Source organism: Pleurodeles waltl, chromosome 1_2 (assembly GCF_031143425.1).
Source record: "Pleurodeles waltl isolate 20211129_DDA chromosome 1_2, aPleWal1.hap1.20221129, whole genome shotgun sequence".
Lineage (NCBI taxonomy): Eukaryota > Metazoa > Chordata > Amphibia > Caudata > Salamandridae > Pleurodeles > Pleurodeles waltl.
Window position 1 is genome coordinate 1,063,666,686 of NC_090437.1, and position 21,946 is coordinate 1,063,688,631.

General features: G+C 40.8%; 1 protein-coding gene across 3 annotated transcripts in view; it reads right to left on the reverse strand.

Annotated features, from left to right (window-relative positions):
* Positions 1-21,946, reverse strand: part of PCDH7 (protocadherin 7) — a 749,767-nt gene that overhangs the window by 549,553 nt on the left and 178,268 nt on the right. The window lies entirely within an intron of this gene.

Below are 21,946 nucleotides of genomic sequence, written 5' to 3' on the forward strand. Positions count from 1 at the left end.
AACTATGTGCACCTTACTATTGACAGTAGTAAATTGCATGCTCCCCTCAAAAAACATTAGCTGTGCAATTCGGAATTATATTTTTAGCCTAAGTAACTTCACAATGGGTCTTTTTGTGGATGGTGCCTTAAATGCATCTTAGCAAAAAGAACAGATGATGGACAGAATGCTGGACAATGCAAACATTCACCTCCAGTCACAAAGTTCTGGGTTCAATCCAGCATTTTTTTGCCCACCACTTCACCCCAGTTTGGACCCAGCCATATGCAGTCCAGCTTGAACGTTTTGCTTTTGTCACACTAAGTGGAAAGGGTATGCCCAGATGTGGGTCCTATGCTCACTGCATCACTGGAATCAAGCTACCCTGGCTGATATGGGTTGATACCCTGAAACAGGCCTCAGGATGCTTCTTTCTGGTCCAGGGAGGACCTGGTTTGGCAGTTTGGGCTGAATTGTTCCCATGGGGAGCAGGATCAAGATTGACTTGCATATGTCTGGGTCTAAACTGCGGTGGTGTGGTAGGCAAAAAAATTATGTTTTTTTGCTTAAATGTATCTACAACATGGAAGGATACATGCCATTTGTGGCGTTGTTTACAGCACCTTTGTAATTGCCAAAGAGATTTTTCTGTCAATTGCACCATGGGTTCTGACTGAGCTGTAATTTAAAGGTGCTGAGGTCATAAAAGGAGGAAAATATATATTATATATATTAGTGTCACTCCTAAATAGCACCTTTTAACCGCACAAGGCAGGGTGCCCAATATATATAACAGTGTAACCCTATATAATTAAAAAGTGTGTCCTCACAGTCTCTGAAGGACTAAAATCTATTTCCCTTTCTGAGTCCAGCTATATTTTCCATAGACCAAGCCTAGCTCCTATTAAAATATTTAATTAAGAAGGTCGATCTATGACAAATTAAGTGAAAAGTAACTTTTTGAAAAAAGTGCTTTATGCCACCTTAGCAAGAACTGACTGAACCGTTTCAGTGTGGGGGTCGGCCACTGGCCACTGGCCGAACGCCCACACTACCACCCTGGTGCGGGTCATGACCAGTGGCTGACACGAGGGAGGGGGTTAAAAAATCATCTGATGCGTTGCATTGGAGGATTTTTTTTTCAATTAAAAAGAATCCGAGAGACACAGACGATCTGTGTCTCCCCTCCGCCCTCCATCCGCCCCTTTGTGACGTCTGCACACCGCAAGGCATGCTGACATCACTGAGTGTTTTCACCAGGGGGGGCAGGAAGCGGCCTTGCCACCGCTTCCTTCTCCAGTAAGTGAAACAGGCCAAAACTGGCCTTCCCAGCGTTTGGGAAGGCCTTGCAAGGCCTTCCTGAATGGGTTTCCTGCCCTCGATCGCAGCACAGCTGCAAATGAGGGACAAGAACCCCCCACTAGACACCAAGGATTTCACATGGGGGGTCATCCCCCTTGGAAAACGCCCCCCAAGCACGTTTTTTTAGAAAGGAAGGTTTAACCCTGGGGGGCACATTCGGGGAAAAAAAATGAAATTGACAGGGGATCGCCCGTGAGCAGGGCGACCCCGTGTGGGAGCAATACTTTTTTTACAGCTGTATGGTTTCCCTGGGGGCCACTATGGCCCCCAAGGAAACCATACAGCTCTTAAAGAAAAAAAAAATATATATATATATATAGATATAGATATATATATATGTATATAGATATGCCAATGATATATATAGCAATCACTTTTGTCAATGTATGTGTGGTTTCCCTGGGGTCTGTGTTTGGCCCCCAGGAAAAACACACCCACACATGAAAGTGATCTTTTTACTTATTTGCCACCAGTTCTCTTGCAGTTGCAGCTTGCATCTTCAAAACAATGCACATACTACAACAGAAGTGTTTCAACTGTAGCTTTTAGGTAGCAATAAAAAGGTCAAGTAACTCTTGTGATTATGTTTCTGCTGGAAAAGGATCTGACTTTTGCCTAGTGGCAGTTTTGATGCCATAAAGCAGCGCAGAAGGTTTACATGCCTACTGCAAGGATCAAAACTGTATTATATGTGAATAGCTGAGTGGATTAGTAAAGCCAGCCATTACCTGTGTTATAATACAAATTAAATGTATGTGCGAGGGGGGCTATGGAGAGATGAAATGCACTTTTGCTGGGTGGTAGGGAGGGAATCGGAGGAGGAGGTAATAGGAGTGGGAGAACCAATAATGATTGTTGGACTAGGCGCTAGAGGCGCTAAAGACTGTGACAATTGGTATGTGACAAGGTGAAGTAATGGTGTGTCTTTTTTGTCTTTTTTGAGTGTTTTGAGGGAACATGCTGATTGAGGAAAGAAGCGAAGGTAAAGTGACCTCTACTGTTGCAGGTATCACACAAACACACACACCCACCAGCAATTTTGTGACTGTCAACGTAGGCTAGTATCTTAGAGCAACAGTTTAGCCAGTAACAGAGATGGCATCTCATTGGATGACTGCTGCTCAAGCCCTAACGTTGGTTATAGAGGACAGATGACGTAGGATCAGAGACTGAGACAGCAGATACTGAGACAGCATCTGAGGGATAGGACAATGGCTTGTGAGCTCCCCAATTTAGTTCAGCCCCAAATTCCATCACCCAAATCGTATTGTGGAGACATCAAAATTATCTATCACAAAACAAACTGGTTTTGTAAGGCAGGCACCTGCGTTTTTGGTCCTGGGCTCGGCGGCCATATAGGGAAGCCTACCAAACCCAGTCATTTCTGGAAACTAGACATCTGGGGTGACTTGTGTGGATTCCCCAAAGTTTTCTTACCCAGAATGCCATGCAAAGCTGAAGTGTTGAATAAAAACTTTTCTTGCATTTCTGTCACACAAACTACACGAATATGCTGGGATTCACAAAAGTCCTACCACCCAGTGTTTCCCTACCTGTCCTGATAAAAACGCTACCCCACTTGAGTGCCTGTTCCTAGTGCCTGCATCAGGAATGGATCACACCAGGGTCAACAGTTGTCCTCAAGTAAGGACCAACGTTGACCGTTGTGTGATCTATTCCTGACACGGGCACTAGGCCTATCCACACAAGTGAGGTACCATTTTTATCGGGAGACTTGGGGGAATGCTGGGTGGAAGGAAGTTTGTGGCTCCTCTTAGATTTCAGAACTTTGCAGCACCGAAATGTGGGGTGAAAAGTGTTTTATTTGCCAAATTTTGGGGTTTGCAAAGGATTCTGGGTGTCAAAACATGGTGAGAGCCCCACAAGTCACCCCATTCTGGATTCCCCCAGGTGTCTAGTATTAAAAAATTCACAAGTTTGGTAGGTTTCCCTAGGTGCCGGCTGAGCTACAGGCCAAAATCCACAGCTAGGCACTTTGCAAAAAACACGTCCAATTTCAATGGAATAACGTGATGTGTCCATGTTGCGTTTCCTGTCGTGGGCAGTAGGCCTACCCACACAAGTGAGGTACCATTTTTATTGGGACACTTGTGGAAACACAGAATAGCAGAATAAGTGTTATTGTCCCTTGTCTTTCTCTACATTTTTTCATTCCAAATGTAAGACAGTGTGTAAAAAAGAAGTCTATTTGAGAAATGTCCTGTAATTTACTTGCTAGTATGGGGGCCCGGGAATTCAGAGATGTGCAAATAACCACTGCTTCTCAATACCTTATCTTGTACTCATTTAGGAAATACAAAGGTTTCCTTGATATCTATTTTTCAGTCTTTATATTTTACCAAATGAATTGCTTTATACCCGGTACACAATGAAAACCCATTGCAAGGAGCAGCTCATTTACTGGCTCTGGGTACCTAGGGTTCTTGATGAACCTACAAGCCCTATATATCCTCGAAACCAGAGAGTCAAGCAGATTGAACAGTATATTGCTTTAAAAAATCTGCCATAGCTGGAAAAGGTTATAGAAGAAAACTTGGCCGGAAATGGCTCTTTTTTTCACCTCAGTTTCAATATATATTTTTCTGTAGGAAAACCTTGAAGGATTTACACAAATGACCCCTTGCTGAATTCAGAATGTTGTCTACTTTTCAGAAATATTTAGCTGTCCAGAATCCAGAATTGGTTTCACACCCATGTCTGTCAGTAACTGGAAGGAGGCGGAAAGCTAAAAAAATAATAAAAATAGGGTATGTCCCAGTAAAATGTCAAAATTGTGTTGAAAAATTTGATTTTCTGATTCAAGTCTGCCTGTTCCTGAAAGCTGGGAAGATGGGGATTTTAGCACCACAAACTCTTTGTTGATGCCACTTTCAGGGGAAAAAAACACATGCTTTCTTCAGCTGCCCTTTTTTCCAATTTTCCTGAAACAAATTACATTTTAGCTGTATTTTGGCTAATTTATTGGCCTCTTTCAGGGAACCACACAAATTCTGGGTACCTTTAGAAGCTCTAGGATGTTGGAAAAAAAGGACGCAAATTTGGCGTGGATAGCTTATGTGGACAAAAGGTTGTGAAGGCCTAAACGCACCCCAAATAGCCAAAAAGGGCTCAGCAGGGAGGGGGAAGGGGGAAAGGCCCAGCAGCTAAGGCGCTAAAACCAGTTCTGCCACTCATCACACCTCTAGAGCTGGAGTACACATCCTGGCTTGGAGAGTTAGCAACTTTATCTCAAAAGAAAATAGGCTGCCTCTATTAATAGATGACCACTTAGCATGGATTAGCTATCTTGGGTGGACAAGAACAGTTGGCAGAATAAAAGACAGCTAAGCACTCTCTCTTTTGTCTTGGATATGTCAAAGGAAGCTTCTCTTTTTTAATCCCAGAACATTCCTAGATAGCCAGACTCCAGTCACAGTGGGGGAGAGAAGCAGTTTGGACCCCATTAGATGGCAAGATAGTTCATCTAAATACAGAAGTTGCCAAGGAGCTGAACACAAGTCTGCCTGGTTTGAGTGAATGGTTCTGCCATGCTGAGATAGGGCCTTATGGGTAATTTACAGTAAGACATGCAGCAGAAGTAAGTGGGGGGATTGCAAAAAAGTATCTAGTATTGGATAGCAGAATTTCTTCAGTCTTTGGCTGGTACACAAGATAAACCTGGCACCACACCCAACACTTAAGAATATTCTTGAACCTAGGAAGAGTCCATCTAAAGACAAAGGCCATGATCAAAGAAGACTCCTGTGTTGTAACTGTTGCCGGAAGAAGAGGTCTCTCTCAAGGAATTCCAGCACCTGCTGACACCCATAAACTGAAACTTCTCTCTAAGAGTTAAGATATTAGTCCCCTGTTCACCTGCAATAGGGACACAAAAACAGAAGGACTTGCAGCTTCAAGAAGGGTAAGCTGATCACAAAGAACTGGGCCCTGCAGTTAGAGATGGCAGATTTATCAAGACTTTGCACCAGTGCCACGTCTTGCAAAGGTTTTCTAAATTATTTCATTTCTTTGCACTGCTTTGCATCATGGGGATGTTCCATCAGTGGTACTTGGGCATTTGCATCTTACCACCCATGGCTTTTTAACACAAAGCCAGCTCTAGAATGATTGTAAAACTTGGCTTTGAATTATAAAATAATACATTAACAAATAACGCCCAATTGGCATGGGTTTTAAGTAAAAAAATATATTTTGACTTCATAACATTTCAAATAGTGCATGTGTGGTGCACTATATATCATACATTAAATGTATGATTTTTTAAATGTTTGTCATATCACAGGATTCTGTACTTGAACAGTACTTTGTTTGTGCACCAGTGCAGGGGAAGAGAGTGGCAACTTTTATGTCATACTGAAAACAAGTACAGCTGTACCATAGAGAAAAGGTATCCAGACTCATTGACCCCCTGCCCAGCTACAGCTTCCAGTCTTTCCTCACTCAAGGATTTTGACTTCCAAACAAGTGAGTGAATATGAAACTAAAACATTGGCCAGGGCAAGGTGTCAATTATATCCACCTGACAAAGAACCCTTGGTGGCCATAAAATCTGGTTTCATCTGGCTTGGTGATCAAGAATGACATACCAGACTACAGAATCACATCTACCCTGCTATTAAAGTTTTACTTCAATTTCAGGCCCATATTTATACTTTTTTAGCGCCACGTTTGCGGCGTTTTTTTTTACGCAAAATCGGTGCAAACTTACAAAATACAATTGTATTTTGTATGTTTGCGCCTATTTGTCTCATAAAAAAATGACGCAAATGCGGCGCTACAAAAGTATAAATATGGGCTTCAGAGTCTAAAGGCCTGATTTAGAAATTGGCAGAGAGAAGAATGTTCCTAAGGATGGTGGAAGACATTACCTCCACCATCTCAATGGTGCTTCATCCACCAAATTTAGAGATGACCATGGGTCCAGTGATCATCTTTGTATCTTTAAGGGTGGATTTTTCAATGAACTTTGGGTCTCATTTACAAGAGGCCTTGGCCACCGGAGCGTCACTTTTTATGATGTGCCGGTGGTGCACTCTGCGTGGCTTTGCATGGACTCATAGATATGAAGTAAGGCAAGGCAGCACAAAGCACTGTGTTGCCTTACTCTGCATCAAGGAGGCATTCCATTGGTGTTGTGCAGGGTGTTCCTATGGAACACCCATTAATTTTGACTCTGTCCCTGATTTACAAAATCATGTAAACCTGGGTCAGCACCAAAACCTTGCACCTCCCCAGAGCAGGCATAACAAGGAGAAACTATTTCATTTCTCCCTGTTTTTTCTTCTTTCCATGGAATGTTTTTGTGCAGGAAGGTGTCCCTTCTTGCACAAAAACAATCCTGCCAACAACCATGGTGCAAAGGTGCTTGCACTGGCACTAGACACAATGGTGCAAGGATGCCCGCATTAGTGTTAGGCACCAAATTGTGCACCAGAGCTGGATAAAAGGACAGGAATGCACTGTATCTTATAAATATGGTGCATACCTACCCTTGCGGTGTAGCGTAGGGCAGAGCAGCAAAAAGACATGCAGCCTGCCCTATGCCAAATCTTTGTAAGCATTGAGGTTCTAGTTTTTGTATGGCCAACGTCTGTTTTTGTGGCCATTACCAAACTTTTGACTTGTTTTTATTTTTCAGAAACAAATGACCTCCACACCTGGGGAGCACTCTCCAAGATACTTCATTATTGATTGTTTCCTGTTACTCACCAACAGGTTTTTCCTGGCAGTGAAGGGCAGGAAAAAAGGCATTACACCATTCACCCTAATTAGACCAATTGGTGTGCTTCTCGAGAAACCCCCTAGTCAGTTTGACAATTGGAGAAAGAATACTGTTGATGGATCCAACAGGCACTCCATCGACAGAATAACTTTATCTAATCTGTTCCATTATAGTTAGCCTGAAATTGGTCCAGGTCAACTTCAAACTGTTATTGTTTTTTAATGGCAATTTACTATTTGTAGGTTTTTTGACTGACGTAAAACCTTACACATGCATATCTGTGCTTCCCCTTAACATTTATAGAGATTATGGTTTGTTTTGTTCAATTTTCTAAATTGTATGGTGATTTTGTTGTGCTGTGTCCTTTACTTTTAAATTGTTTTTACTGCTTGAACTTCTCTGGGATTGTCTGTTGCTTGTGCCAAAGCTACTGGGGTTGATCAGAGATTCTCATAGATCAGATGTTGGTGGAGGGTCTTAAGTAATAGGCCCTGAGCATGGCCACCATGATTTGTACCCTGATCCCACTAACAATTACCAGAGACTGTGCACAGTGGGTTTTCCATTGTAGAAGAGTACGCAATGGGATTTCCATTGTAGAAGAGTGAATGGATAGCATTAAAAAAATCAAAGGCGTGCCCATGAAATAGCAGAACTTACAGACAAACTCCCACAGTCCAATACTCCTGTTAGATTCCCAATGATGTTCTAACTTCCTAAACATGCTTATCTGCACTGTAAGGTGTGTTGTACTGTTCTTGTATCCTTGGCCTAGACAAAGCCAACCAAATTTGATCAGCACTCCACACTTGAGTCCACTGTAGATCTGCATCTTATCCAACACTTAAAACTGGAAATGATGAGTGGAATTTACATAGCATAAAATGCATTTACACTGCAAATGAACAGTTAACCAGTTGATTTGCCTAAACGAAAGAGTAATGTCATTAAACTTGAGGGCGCCAACCAAAAAGTGGGCACATCGATACCGTTGTATTTGTCAATATGAAGGATGTTGATGTTATGCTTGTCAAAGTGTTGGAACGCACCATCTCTCTGTTATATTAGTTTGCTCCTCGGTTGTTGGAGAATGAGTGCCAAATACAATGGCACTTTCATGGCAGGAAATTTAGAAGATGCTGCAGATGGTAGAATGTGTTAGGCAGCGCTTCGAATGTAATTTTTAGTACATATAAGGGGCAATAATTTCTGCCACCCTTTACTCAAAACTGAAATTAATATGCTATTGAAGAAATTATTAGTGCGGTGAGATCTGAGCTTTTAACAGTGTTCTCCAAGATCAAGATTGCATATTTAAAAGATCGTGTTCTTCAATCTGTAGGGAAACACCAACGTCTAAACTCAAGCTCACTTGTCACAGTATCACTTAAGTTGCCGATCTTAATGGTATTTAATGTTTATCTAATAAAAAGGATAAATCTCAAAATTGTACAAGGTGTATTCAAATGAATTGTCATGTACTGCTAAAATATACCATTCGTTTATTATTGATTTACTCTGTTGTTTCTTGTTGTTGCCAAGCCATGAAACGTGCATTACACACAGATACACTTTGTGAGCCTTAGATATGCCCATGGCAATCAACTTCACAGAACACTCTGTTCACCCACTGTGCTGAGGCACTGAGCTGCTCTGATGCTTATCTAAAGACAGCAATATGAAAAGGCTATATTAATCATTTTGACTCTATCACTGATGGTTTAAGAATTCAGCAGAATGCAATCTTGAGAGGATAGGTATGACCTGTACATCTTTCTCATCTTGTAAACTCTTATCTGAAAGTTGGAATTACTTTTGTAATTTACATTTTAATAATAAATGTCCTATTTTTCTAGTATAAGGGAAATTTGATTAAATAATGAAATCTATTGGAAGTATATTTACATTATGCCTAGTTCTAATCATCATTGACGTGCCACTGTTCAGGCAAGTTAGGGATCTATGCTGAGTTCTGTGCTGTGTGGTAATAGGCCTTAAATGCAGCACACTTATTTTAATTTTACAAAATAATTGCAGTGCTTCATCGTTAGGGCAAGGAATCACTTCGCAGCAAGAACTTAGAAAGAAAAAAACGAACATTTTGGATTGAACTAAAGGTTCATTTCCACTGATCCTCAGATGGGCACTGATTCATAATTCTCTGAGAGAGGAAATATACTTATGGCGATATCAATAGCTGACATGATCGTTGCACAAGTTGGTCACATAGTGTCCAAGAACAAAACAAATAAATAAAACAATAATGGATAATAAGGAAATCGAAATACAGACTTCAGATTTGGAACATCACTTTCACGTTAGCCATTAGGTACCTGTACAAAGACTGAAGTTTTTATTTAGGCAAGGCTGGTTTCAGTAGGAATATGTATGTTGACTTTACCCAGTGGTTTGGCACAGCGTAACACACAGCCACATATGATCTTCGAAGTACCAGTACGTGAAGCTTACAGTACTGCTACCTTAAGAAAAAGTGGAAGTAATTTCTGGTTGATTGGTCTGTTTCCGTGCATTACATACAGGTTAATGAGAAGCCACCAAACCATATTCAAGAGTTCCGTCTCAGTATAGAAAACTTAACATATCAGAATCAGTAGAGAGTGCATGATAAGGGAGGAGAAGTGATGTAGTGGCATCCATGTGGTAAGTACCAAATGGAGATATAGGCTCTAATCCTCGTTTAGGAACTAAGCCCATACAACTGTGCAATTCTCAGCAGTACACTGTCTCAGACAACAACAAAAAACATACCCTATACTGTCAATTCATGTCAAAAATATGTTTTTGCATTCAAACTATTGGCTCCACAATATGCTTTTTTCTATTATCTCATCCACTACCAAATAGTTGCATGTGCATGGTACAGATTTCATTTATATTCATAGATCCCATTGTTATACAGTGATTGTTTGCCATGGTGCTGATAATGAAGTAAAGAACTGTACAGCAGAGTTAAACTGTCACTAAAAGTTGAGTGTTAAGCAATTTGCTGCAGGAGGTATGGTGTACATCTAAGTCTTCATTGGAGAGGGCGATTGTTCCACTCATATGCCCTAATGACCGAAAAGGCATGGTCACCTAGGACCAGATTTAAGAAGCCCCTAGCGCCACCTTGCCCTACCTTAACATCATTTGTCTGATGCTAGTGTGCCGTTAGGTTGGCTAAAACGCCGCACCATATTTACAAAGTGGCACAATGCTCATTTTGCGCCACTTTGTAAACCTTTCGCCACATTATACTTGTGCACCTTGTGCCACATTATACCTGTGCCAGGCATAATGTATGCACGGGGGAGAAGAAACATTTGATTAAATAATGGCATCTCTTGGCACTATAGTTACATTATGACTAGTTCTAATCATCATTAAGCTATCTGTGCCCTGCCACTGTTCAGGCAAGCTAGGAATTTATGTTAAGCTCTGTGCTGAGTAGTATTATGCCTTAAATACAGCACATTGGTTTTTATTTTACAAGATAATTGCAGTGTATCACCCTTAAGTCAACAAATCACTTCACAGCAAGAACTTTGAAAAAAGAAAACGAAAATGTTGGATTGGACTAAAGTTTCATTTTCACTGGTCTTCAGATGGGCGTTAGTCCATAATTCTTTAATAAAAACACCCACAGAGGGTGGCGTTGTCAGTGATGTAAAGCCTTCATGCGCTACAATGGACATGCTTTGGTGACTCTAAAAAGGTATTTATTATGTGTTGATGCTGCATCAATCGGGTATTTGCACCTAAATGTGATTTAGCTCCTAAACGTGTTAACACACTCCATCTTATTTTGCACTAAGGGTGAAATAGGATTGTGCATCGATTAATGATTTTACAACGAAAAGTATTTTTGCATCTTCCTATGATTCTTGCTCCTACCAGTGTTTTAATACTCTGCTTGATGATGCCCCAGGCTGATTTTAGATCTGAATATGATGTTGTACTTAAAGGTGTTTCGTCCTAGCTGCGATGTGTGCTCCAACTGAGTTTCCATACTCCTGATATCATGTACCAAAGGTAGTTTTCTGTCTCTGTGAATCCCATTGCTGCATATTGCAGCTTTCTCAATTATGATCAGTTTCTTATGATCAGTAGCCTACGTGTTTTTTCACGTGCTCCTATTATGACCACCAATCATAAACAAAGAAACCATCATATCAGATCTGACTTCTGAATGTATATAACTCTATCCCAGAGATACTATTGCCACATAGTCTACCCAAAACTACCACCAAATGGCGCAGATGTTGATTTCTTAACGCCAATCTGGAAATATTATTAAGTGAGAAATATATAATACATTGTGAGGTTGGACTCCATTTATACTGACTAAGGATATTCTATCCTGTACAGTACCATCATGTTTTTTCATCTTAGTGACTAAGAACACAAAAGTCTCTTTTCGGATACAACATATTATCCCAAGCTGCTGTAATCAGAAATGTGAGCTATGCGCCACCATGTTTGTAAATGGGAAGGCCGGGATCCTATTCTCGATATGAGCCTCCCTAACTTCAATACATTGTTTGATACTCTAAAGGCCTTACAGTATTCTGTCATAATTAGTGACACCCACTCTAAAACCATGTCTCCGATCTCTACTGACTATGACATCACTACTTCACCCTTCTCTATCTCTATCCCATCACTCTGTTATTAATAACTTATCCTTGTGAATTAAATCAGGTAGCATAATGGTCATAAGGAGCAAGCCTGCCTGGACCATAACTTGGAAAAACGCTGCACTAAAATGGCACATACTAAAATATTTTTAAGGACCAAAACCAATTCCATTCCTAGCCTTCACCACCATGAATTATGCATTCCTCTTTCAACCAATGTAGAGATCCTTTTTAGATTCCCTAAAACAACAACACACGTACCGAATCTACTCATGTCTTACCTGTTACAGAAATATACTCCTGAACAGAGCAGAAATCTGTTTTCCACTCCTAGAGACTAATGCTGGACACCAGAGTGAGTCTGGATCATATACAGGAGATGACACAAGGTTTACAAATCAGACTCCACTTGTCATTTCCCTCTCACACATTCTCTCTCTTCCCAAGGACTCCTACAGTACGCAAAACACACATCAATTCCAAACCAATGTACATTACCTCTAATATACCACGCACACAAAAACCCTCTGATTGTAGATCTCACAACAAAATATCTTGCGACTTCCCCAAGAACTAGCTATCTTAAACACAAAGATCAATCTGACCAAGTATCCTCCTCTCTCAACCAAATGAGACATCTCCTACATATCACATCAAGGGTGCTATTCTGAACTGTAGGTCTTTAGTCCTAAAATCATTCATATCTTCCCTCAACCAAGATTTTGAACTTGATTCTTCCGTACCCATGGATATCTGGTTCCTCTTAGAAACGCTAGCACTATCTTACCACTAGATACATCATCTTCCAGCTCAATTGAATAGAATACAGACTGAGGCCAGCCGTTCTTCGCAACAAGTTCAATAAATGTAAAGGTATTATTTAAATAAAAAAGGAACGTCACACAAAGGCCCAAGACACAGCACAAATAGATTGTGTGGATTTGTGCATACCTGTGTTTGCATTTTTTACCACGCCCAAACCAGCCCTTTTGGTTTTGCCCTTGCTTGTTTTACCAACCAATGTAAAAAAAAATCTACTGTAGCTTATGTGGAATTTGAATTAGGAGTACTGCAAAGTCCTGTTTTTGTTGTCTGGGTACTTACAGTGAAAACATTGTGGAGGACTAACAAGACCGGTCTCCTGAGATCCAAATGGTGAACGCCCTGATATGAACCTCTCCTGCAAAAAACATTTTCACCATACTCACTGTGTTTCCAAGATTTATTGAAAGGCCCACACACATCAAATGGTGAAAGAGTGGATGTGTATCTATTTCATGCATCTGCTCAAAACAGAAGATCTTTGCTGGAATAGAAATTATAGTGAATCTGCGCAGGAAGTGACAACTGCTCACTGCGCACGTCATGTTCCGTACTCATTATTTAGTTTGTTCATTATTTTTGTAGATTCTATATTTAAAATGTAAATGATTAACAGATACAATTCAGAGCGTGTATTATGATGCATGATGTTTTGGAGCATTTGTGACAAAAAATCTGTGAATTCTTTCATCTCTACCAAGGCTTCTGTCTCGGTAAATATTCTTCTTCGCATGGCTGTTACTGTTAACTGCAATCTGCAACATGCAGGCTGTACTTCTGCATCTCTGCTATGCAACAGCTCTCGCTGAAATCAGACACTGCTAATTACAACCATTTAAACACTAAGTGGCAGATTTAAGAGGGCCCAGTGCCTCCTTGTGCCAAATTAGCATCTTTTCACTTATGCTAATGTGGCCCAATGAGGCCAAAATCGCCACGCAAAATTTACAAAGTGGAGCAATGTATGCATTGCGCCACTTTGTAACCCTTTGCGCTACATTTTGTCTGCGCCAGGCATAATGTATTCCAAGGGGGGTGTTCCCCCATTAGGGGGGCAGAAAAAAATGGCGCTAAGAAATGTAAGAGATTTCTTTGAGTCATTTTTTCCAGCACTTTAAACATCTGCTCAGAGCAGGCTTTAAAAGGAGGCACACCATTGATTACAATGAGCCTCAATGTGCTTTGCAGGATTAGTGTCAACATTTTTTACGCCAATCCTGCAAAGCTCCGAACTAGTGTCAAAAATGTTGACATTAGTTCCCCTAACTACTGTCATGGTGCGCCATATCTTAGATACGGCACACACATGGTGGTGTTAGGGGTTGCTAAGGGCCGCAAGAAATGTGGTGCTGCACTGGGTGCAGCTTCACTTTTCCTAAATCAGGCCCTGAGGAGCTTATTTACAAGAAAGTGGTGCATCAGCTCTGATGTGCCACTTTTCTTGCGTCATCTTGCATTCTCCCTAACCTCACCATTGTAGCGCTGTATTTACTATACCGCACGCCATGGTACACGTTAGCACAATAGCATCATAATTTATGACACTATTGTGGCACTTTGCAGGATTAGTGCCATAAATTATGGTGCTAGTCCAGCAAAGCCCAGCGATGCCCTTAAGTTATTATGGGAGTGTACGTTTAACACCTGTCCTGAGCAGGCATTAAAATTGAAGGAAAAAATGGAGCAGTGAAATCTTGTAAATTTGATTGTGCAATTTTTTTGACCTCCCTGAGTTGGAACACCCACCCCCCCCTTGCATGCAATATACTTGGCACAGGTATAATGTCATGCAAGGGGTTACAAAGTGAACTTTGTAAATATGGCGCATGGTGGGGTAGTCTTTAATGTCTCCTTAGCATAAAAAATAAATAAGGCTAGGGTGGCACAAGTGGCTTGTATAAATATGCCCGCTAAGGTGCATCAGCCTCAAACCAATAAGTACCGAACTGTATATTGCTTCTGTAAAAAAAAAAAATAGGAAGTTCTGACCATCAGCAGCATTGAAGCGACCAAGACCATTTCAGATGTGTTTATGGATAAATGCTATTCCATTTTAATTATTGGACAAATTTGCATTACATTTCATCATTAAATCATAGACAATATAATTGATGTTATACAATTGTTTGCTGAACGTTCTAGACCACATATTGTTTTGCATCACTAATGAGATTTAGAGGACACATGTACCAGACAGCATCATAAATATGGGGCATTGTATTAAAATGCACACAAATATGGCCAAAATTTTCAGTTGGTATAGTTAAAGTCAATACAGCCTTCGGGTCAAGGTGTTGCAGTCTCTTCAGCTAACGTGACTTCAGTTTAGAGAAGGTAGTCTTTGAGTGTTTTTGAATTTCATAGTGCATGTACTGGGCCATGGACCTAGGGACCCTGCGGTTCAAAGATTTGGCAGTATGGGGTTTGGAAGGTGGGCTTTGAAAATTGTTTTGAAGATATTTATGTAGGGGGTGACCACAAGGTTTAGAGTTAGCTCATTCCAATAAAGAGGTGAAAAATACCAAAACCTAGACTAAGTATGGGGAAATGTATTTTAAGGAAGAGGCAGTGAGACGAGCAAAAGGTTGGGGGGGATGGTGCTAATGAATTAGGAAAGGAGAAGTCCAAGGATTGCTTTTCAGAACAGCCTTAGTGCTTTGAGAGTGATCTGCTTCTAGAGCCATAAAATGGATTGCAATAGAGTCTCATTGGATTTTTTTGTTCTCTCAAAATGACAGTGCGGTGACCTTGAAATTGATATGCCATACTTGAAACTTTCCAAAGAAAGGCTTTTGGATGTTCTAATGGTGTACCTTCTTATCATATGCCGGAAATCAATTGTCCACTATCTTGATAGTTTGGATTCCAGACTAGAATATTTGCCGTTGTTTTTGTTCATGTATGTTCTTCATGGAGCCAAATTGAAGGACTGTTATCTTTGAGTGCCTATGAAAATCATCTTGTCATTCAGTTAAAAACAAACCCATGTGGAAAGTTGGGTCAAATAAGGATGTTCCTTTCCGTGGTTTGCTCGTATTATTTATTTACTTGCACAGCACTCTTTCAGCAGGGGGTCATCATGGTGTTATGAACAACAACAGGCAAGTCGAGCAATTCCCGGAGCAAAGAGAATGTTCTTTAAGGCTTTTTAAAATGGAAAAATCAGAGATTAAATGAATCTGGACTGGCAGATAATTCCAGAGTTTCAAACTGAGCACCTGAAAGGCATTGACAAGCGCAGCAAGCCCTTAAGACCTGCAGTATTTGCCAACAATGAAGGACAACAGATCTGAATCTCATAATGGAAAATGGGGCGAGAAAAAATAGTCTATCTGATAATAGAATCCCTGTAAGAAGTAAAACACATTAGAAGGAATGTTTTGCTTAACTAGCAGATATTGATGTGTGTTACTCAATGGAGACAAGAGGTCACATTTGCGGAAACCACATGCAAGCACACCCCATCATATTTTTAAGCCTCTGTTATTTCCCATTCTGGTTTAGAGCAGCCCAAGTTACTATAGATGAGGCAAGAGAAAATCATTGTCCAATTCATTGTGGTACACCTCTTTGAGGATACATGGGAGAATCGTCATCAGTAGGTCCATCTTAGACCACAAGAGAACCTTCCTGATCCTTGGCTGCAACAGTCAGTTGTTGTTCAAATGTAACGTCTATTTTTTTTTTACTTTCAAAGCAGGAATCAGTAGACTATCGAAGATATAAGATCGCGATCTGGAGCACCAGGCAGTGATCACCTCCCAAAAACAAAATTTCAGTTTTATCACAATTGATCTTTGAAACGTTTGATAACATCCAAATATGGATGACCGGTAAGCAGTCTCGCAGACACACAAACCTGCCCAAAAACTGATGATCTAATTTCCCAAGGTGTTATTTGTCATCAGCATAGGAGAGAGCTTTAAATATGAAATGGCTGAACGTACAGATTTAACCAGATGAGCAAAAGGGCACCGACCTGTAATGCACCACAAGTGATGAAGTCTACAGTTCTTCAAAAATAGGGTGTAGAATTGTCTGAGTCTGCACTACAAAGAGGGTTCTAATTTATCCTAAAGCTGTTCTGATGAGCCCTGTTGCTTTTAAATAACCAATCAAAATGTCACGGTCGACTGTTGAACAATGCTGCGACGATTTAATAATCAGTCCTGGTTGCTCGCCTTGACACTTGTGTTCCTCAAGTCATGGAGGGGAAATATCAAACTGGCTTTCATGCTATGCCAGCACGTAACACAGCCTGGGACCTGCCCAAGGCCACAGAGGATTCAATGGTACTGAAGATTGGAATTGTGCTACTTTTTCTTAAGAAATGCACCCACAAAGATCAGGAAGAATGGTTATAGAACTATGCGCCACATTTGTGGCAAAAATTTTGCCTCAAATGTGACGCTAATGGGCCACTACCATAGCGCCATATTTACAAGGTGGCACATGGTAGGTTTGCACCACATTGTAATCCCTTTGCGCCACATCATGCATAATATATGCATGATGTGTAGAAAAGGGGCGTTCCATCATTAGAGTGTTGCTACTGCACCATTTCTAGCCTCATTTTTATCACCTGCTTAAAAAAGGCTTTAAAATTAGCCTTCCATTGATTTCAATTGGCCTTTTAGCACTATACTGGATTAGCATCATTCAACTTTTTGCGCAAATCCAATACAGCGTTATGATAGTGTCAGTAGAATTCCGTTATTGCCCCCAACATGTGCCGTGGTGCGCTGTATTGTAAATACGGCGCTACCATGGTGCCGTTAGGGGACGCATGGGGGCCGCCAGAAAAGAGGTACATCACTCGTCTTGCAACACTGTAAATACGGCCCTATGTGTAATGAATGTGATTTCAAATGAGGCATCTCTTGTTTCTTCCATTCAACTGCATGTTGCATTCACTTTTGTCAAAGAACCTTGCTAACAAGAAAAAATGAAGATTTATGTGATTGGGCTATGTCATATTTCAATATGCAATCATTAAGTGTCTTTTTATTTAATTAACTGGGGCCCCAACTTGTAAAATATTTGTTTAAAAGATAGTTTTCATCATTTTATGGAATGATCATTTATGTTCAGTTATCGATACTTTTAAAACAGTACTGTATAAAAACCTGAAACTATGGTTTATTCGCCTTCAGAAAAATGGTGCCGAACACTCCCCACCTCCACTCCCTTAACATCCAATAACCTTCTCAATGGAGGAACCGAAAAATATTGGTCATAGTCTACTCTGTGATGCACGGTATGTGAATTAATGAACTTGAAATATATAGAGAAATTAAAAGTTTTCTTAGCACAAGATTTTCAAAACACATTTTACACAGTGAGTGGAACAGATGGGTGGATATTATTTCTGTGGGCAGGGGCGCCGATGTATTGCGACTGTGAGCTACAACATTTTGATACATCTTCGTCTGCAATCCATGAAAACATAACATCTGGATGCTAGAGGCCTGGGCCCCAGCAGGTTTGATAATTCCAAGTGTGAAGAACAGAGGTTAACCTGATTGTGCTGAAGATCTAAAAAGTCAAAATACAGTTATCAGTCATGCAAGATCAATGGCAAATTAAAAATCACAGGGAGCAAGCAGTGTGAGAGAAAAAGGAGCACGACAGGTGCCAGATGTTAACCCACAAAGCATGGATGTCCCTTGTTGATTGTACACAATGTATCAATTAACAAAAACAATCCAATCAAAAATGTATATTTCATAAACAGCATTTATTATAAACAAAATATTATGGCCCAAATTTAAAAATAATTTCTGAAATACTAAAGCAGGCCTACAGACAGAATCCTCCCGCCCCGACATACAAGCTTGACATCAACATGGATACTGTCATCAGAAAGGTCAAGCCAGTGACACCTACTTGAGAGAGGCATTAAGACAACAGTGATTGATCGGCAGATCCTAGCTGAGTACCACGACGCATGTCTGATTTACAACCCGTACTTTAATCTAGCAACGAGATAGCATGAGATTCCACAGCTTCTCTCTCACACAGGCCAAAGTCTCGCAAGCTAAAACCCTACCCACCTGCTAAAATAGTGACACTGCTCCTTACCATTAAGAAAGCAAATTCTTGTGAGCATTTGATTGATTTTCGAGAGCCTCATTTCAGGAGAGAGGACACAAAGCCTCTTTAAACCTCTGTCCATCTAATGATTCATATAACCTCTCTCTTTTGAGATGGCAGAACTTCTTTATAAAAAAATATGCCCATATGGTATGAGTAACTAGAGCAGGCCCCAGCAAATCAGAGCAGGTAATTCAGATGCATATGTTAGCACCTGTCCACAACGGGGACTAAAGTGGGGCTAACAACTCAAAACCGGCTCATTACACGCCACTGAGTGAACCATACCCAATGCATTGGCAGACCAAGCTTTAAGAACGCAGGAAAGAGAGGCCATAATATAAACATATGCTTTCTCTCAGAACTTAAATGATAGGATACAAAGTAAAGTACAGCAGTTAATGTTCCCCCTAATCCATTCAGATATCTGTGTGGTCTCTTTGTCAGTTGCATAGTTGAGAAACCGCACAAAAATGACAAAAGCCAACATGAAATGTTTCACTGGAGTCAAAAGCAGATACTTGTTATTCAACACGAGTCATAGGCTACTTTCAAGCCAGGGTAGCTAAGTTCTGAAAACTAGGGAGATGGGGTCTGCCTGCCACATGTAAACTTGTGGACAGATTGCCAGATTTTCACCCACGGGGCTAAATACATTCACAATCATAAAGCTGAGGTTTGCACAATGAAGAGTGTATTGAACCATACAGCTCTATCCTACTGACCAGGAACTATGCTCGTCATGTGTTTGATGATAGCATCATGCAACTGCTGGTATTGTTAAGCTTCTTTCCAAACTTCGCCACTGTGGGGCACAATTTACTTTCAGCTAGGCTTTAGTACCCTAGGCTAACACTGGTGACTGTGGCCTTGTTTCGGTCAGTTGTGAACAACAGATAAGAGAAAATAGCAACAGTCGGGTACAAGTTGACATCTTACTCCACTGTAGGAAATGGCTGCAGCTATGTCCCCAATAGCATTCTGAAGGCTGATGGATATCATGCCAGTTTTTTCCAGCTTGACAATTGAGTGCACTGTGTTGTGGCCAACATATCTGTCCCAGCCAACGGGGAAGACATAGTAAACACTTTTCTATTAAGGGACCATTGACCCCAACAATACATTTTTTGGATTATACTAGTTGGTAGTCCTGGAGTTGTATGTTGGATATAGACATTGAGGAGACAAATGTAAATACTGGCACAATAATGTAACATTCACTTGAAATCTAGGTGGTGTGTCACAATGTGGATGTAACTTTCACTTTAAACTTAAATTTATGTTGTATTATATTTTCTGATGATATGCGACGTAATGTGATGTTATGTTATGTCATGCTGTTATATTAGGCTATGCTATGTTATGTAATTTGTGTTAGCCCAGTGCAGAAACCTATGTCTATCCTATGTCTTGGATGAAAATATGCAGTTTGTGTGGCCCTTCTGCATTTGAGATGTTGCTCCATAATCAAGTGACCTGGACACAGAATGTGTGACCTGTAAATCGTGCCTTCGTGAGTGAAGGAATTGTGAGTTTAGTTGCAGTTATATCTAGAAATGACTAATCATTGCTGGCTGATTTGAATATGTAGGAGGGATCTGTTGCATTTTGTTCAGCAAAGAGCACATGTCCTACCTGCCTGCTATAAACATAGCTTGCACATACTGTATATTGCTCATGCGCATGAGGGGTAAATGCAGACAGTAAAATAGACTTTAGTATCAAAAGTTTGTGTTTAGGTAAATGCAGGTGTGTTGCTCTTGATATATATCAAGAGGGTAGGAATCAATGTCTCGATTAAATTAACACTTTGGCCAAATGCAGCAAAACTGGCTACCTGATATGGTTTGGAGTAGAGCAACGGAGGTTGCTATATACAAAAATTGCGGGTGCCCACACAAACTTTTAAAGATTTAAGGTAAACGGGTTGAAATACATGGTTAGTACTGATTTCCATTTTCATGTATCTTGTAGGGTAGACTACATGACAGAGCACAAACATACAAAATGTTATGCACATCTAATGTGGTAATATGTGCTACATATCTGATGGTCACTACATGTTAGGGTGACATTATGTGTATTTCTGACTTGACGCAGTGCAGTAATACTAGTGCAGTATACTGCACTAAATATCCTTATACTGTTCTTCTCGTGGATAATCTATTGGCAGCCTTTCGGTACATTGTCGTCATTAAATGACTGGTCAACTAATATCAGATCTAATTGCTCTTAATTTGCACTTCTGTTTCCTGGATTTTTCAAACTTTTGGTTTTTCTCCTGGAAGTAAAACAGGTTTTATCTATGAATGTATTACTTTTTCCATTTTATACACCAAATGTTGCATTGTGCACTGTCTGGTCCCGAAGAAGCTGTAGGGCTTGCTATATGGAGTTCTGCATCGTCATAAAGGCTGTTGTCAATGAGAGTTTCACAATGTGAGGACCTGTGTTAGAAATGTGTTGTGCACTTGCTGATTCCCAAGAAGCTGTGGGCCATAAGGGAGATGAAAGGTCCTTCTGCCCAGAAAGTCCAAACAACAGAGGTGATGTGTCAGGCGATGCGTCAGTTCTATTCAGGAGATATGTCGGTTCTGATCGGTCCACAGATGGGTTTACAGACCACCTTCAGGCAGAATTCCAAGGGTTGAGGACTGAGGTGGCACCATTTCACAGGGTTGGACTCAAAGATGGCAGAGTTCAGGTGCTAGGTTCAAGGTTGTTAGAAGCTTGTTATGTCCCTAAGGCTTCTAATCAGGAGATCAGCCATCTAGCCCTTATAGTCACAATGGGGTCTTGGGTTTAGAGATGCAAATCCAGTCTTTCTCACTCAGGAAAGCGGGCAGCAGACGTTAGGTCAGCACAGTAGGTTGACAGCTCTTCAGAGCAGCAGTCCAGGAGAGTGGCAGTCCTTTCAGCAGCACAGCAGTGTTCCTATGACTCCAAAGGCCCACAGCTAAGCTGAAGAGTTGGGTTTAAGGCTCCAACATATATACCTGGTGCCCACTGTGAAGTGGAGGATGTCTCTAAAGGTTTCCTCCCTCCTGAGGTTACAGGCATCCCCTTCCCCCTGCCCTGAACCCACGAAAGACCAGTGACAGCCCTTTGTGAGAATGGTCAGACAGGGCCTTTGTGATATACAAGTGTGGTAGTTGACAGCTCTTCCCCCTCGTTAACTCAGATTGGTCCATCCTGCCAACACCTATCTTCCTTTTGTCTCACTATTTTGGAGCAATACACAAAGACTAATTACAAGGTTACACCTAGTCATGTGACACAGGATCAGACGGCAAACACCAAATGGTTAGAA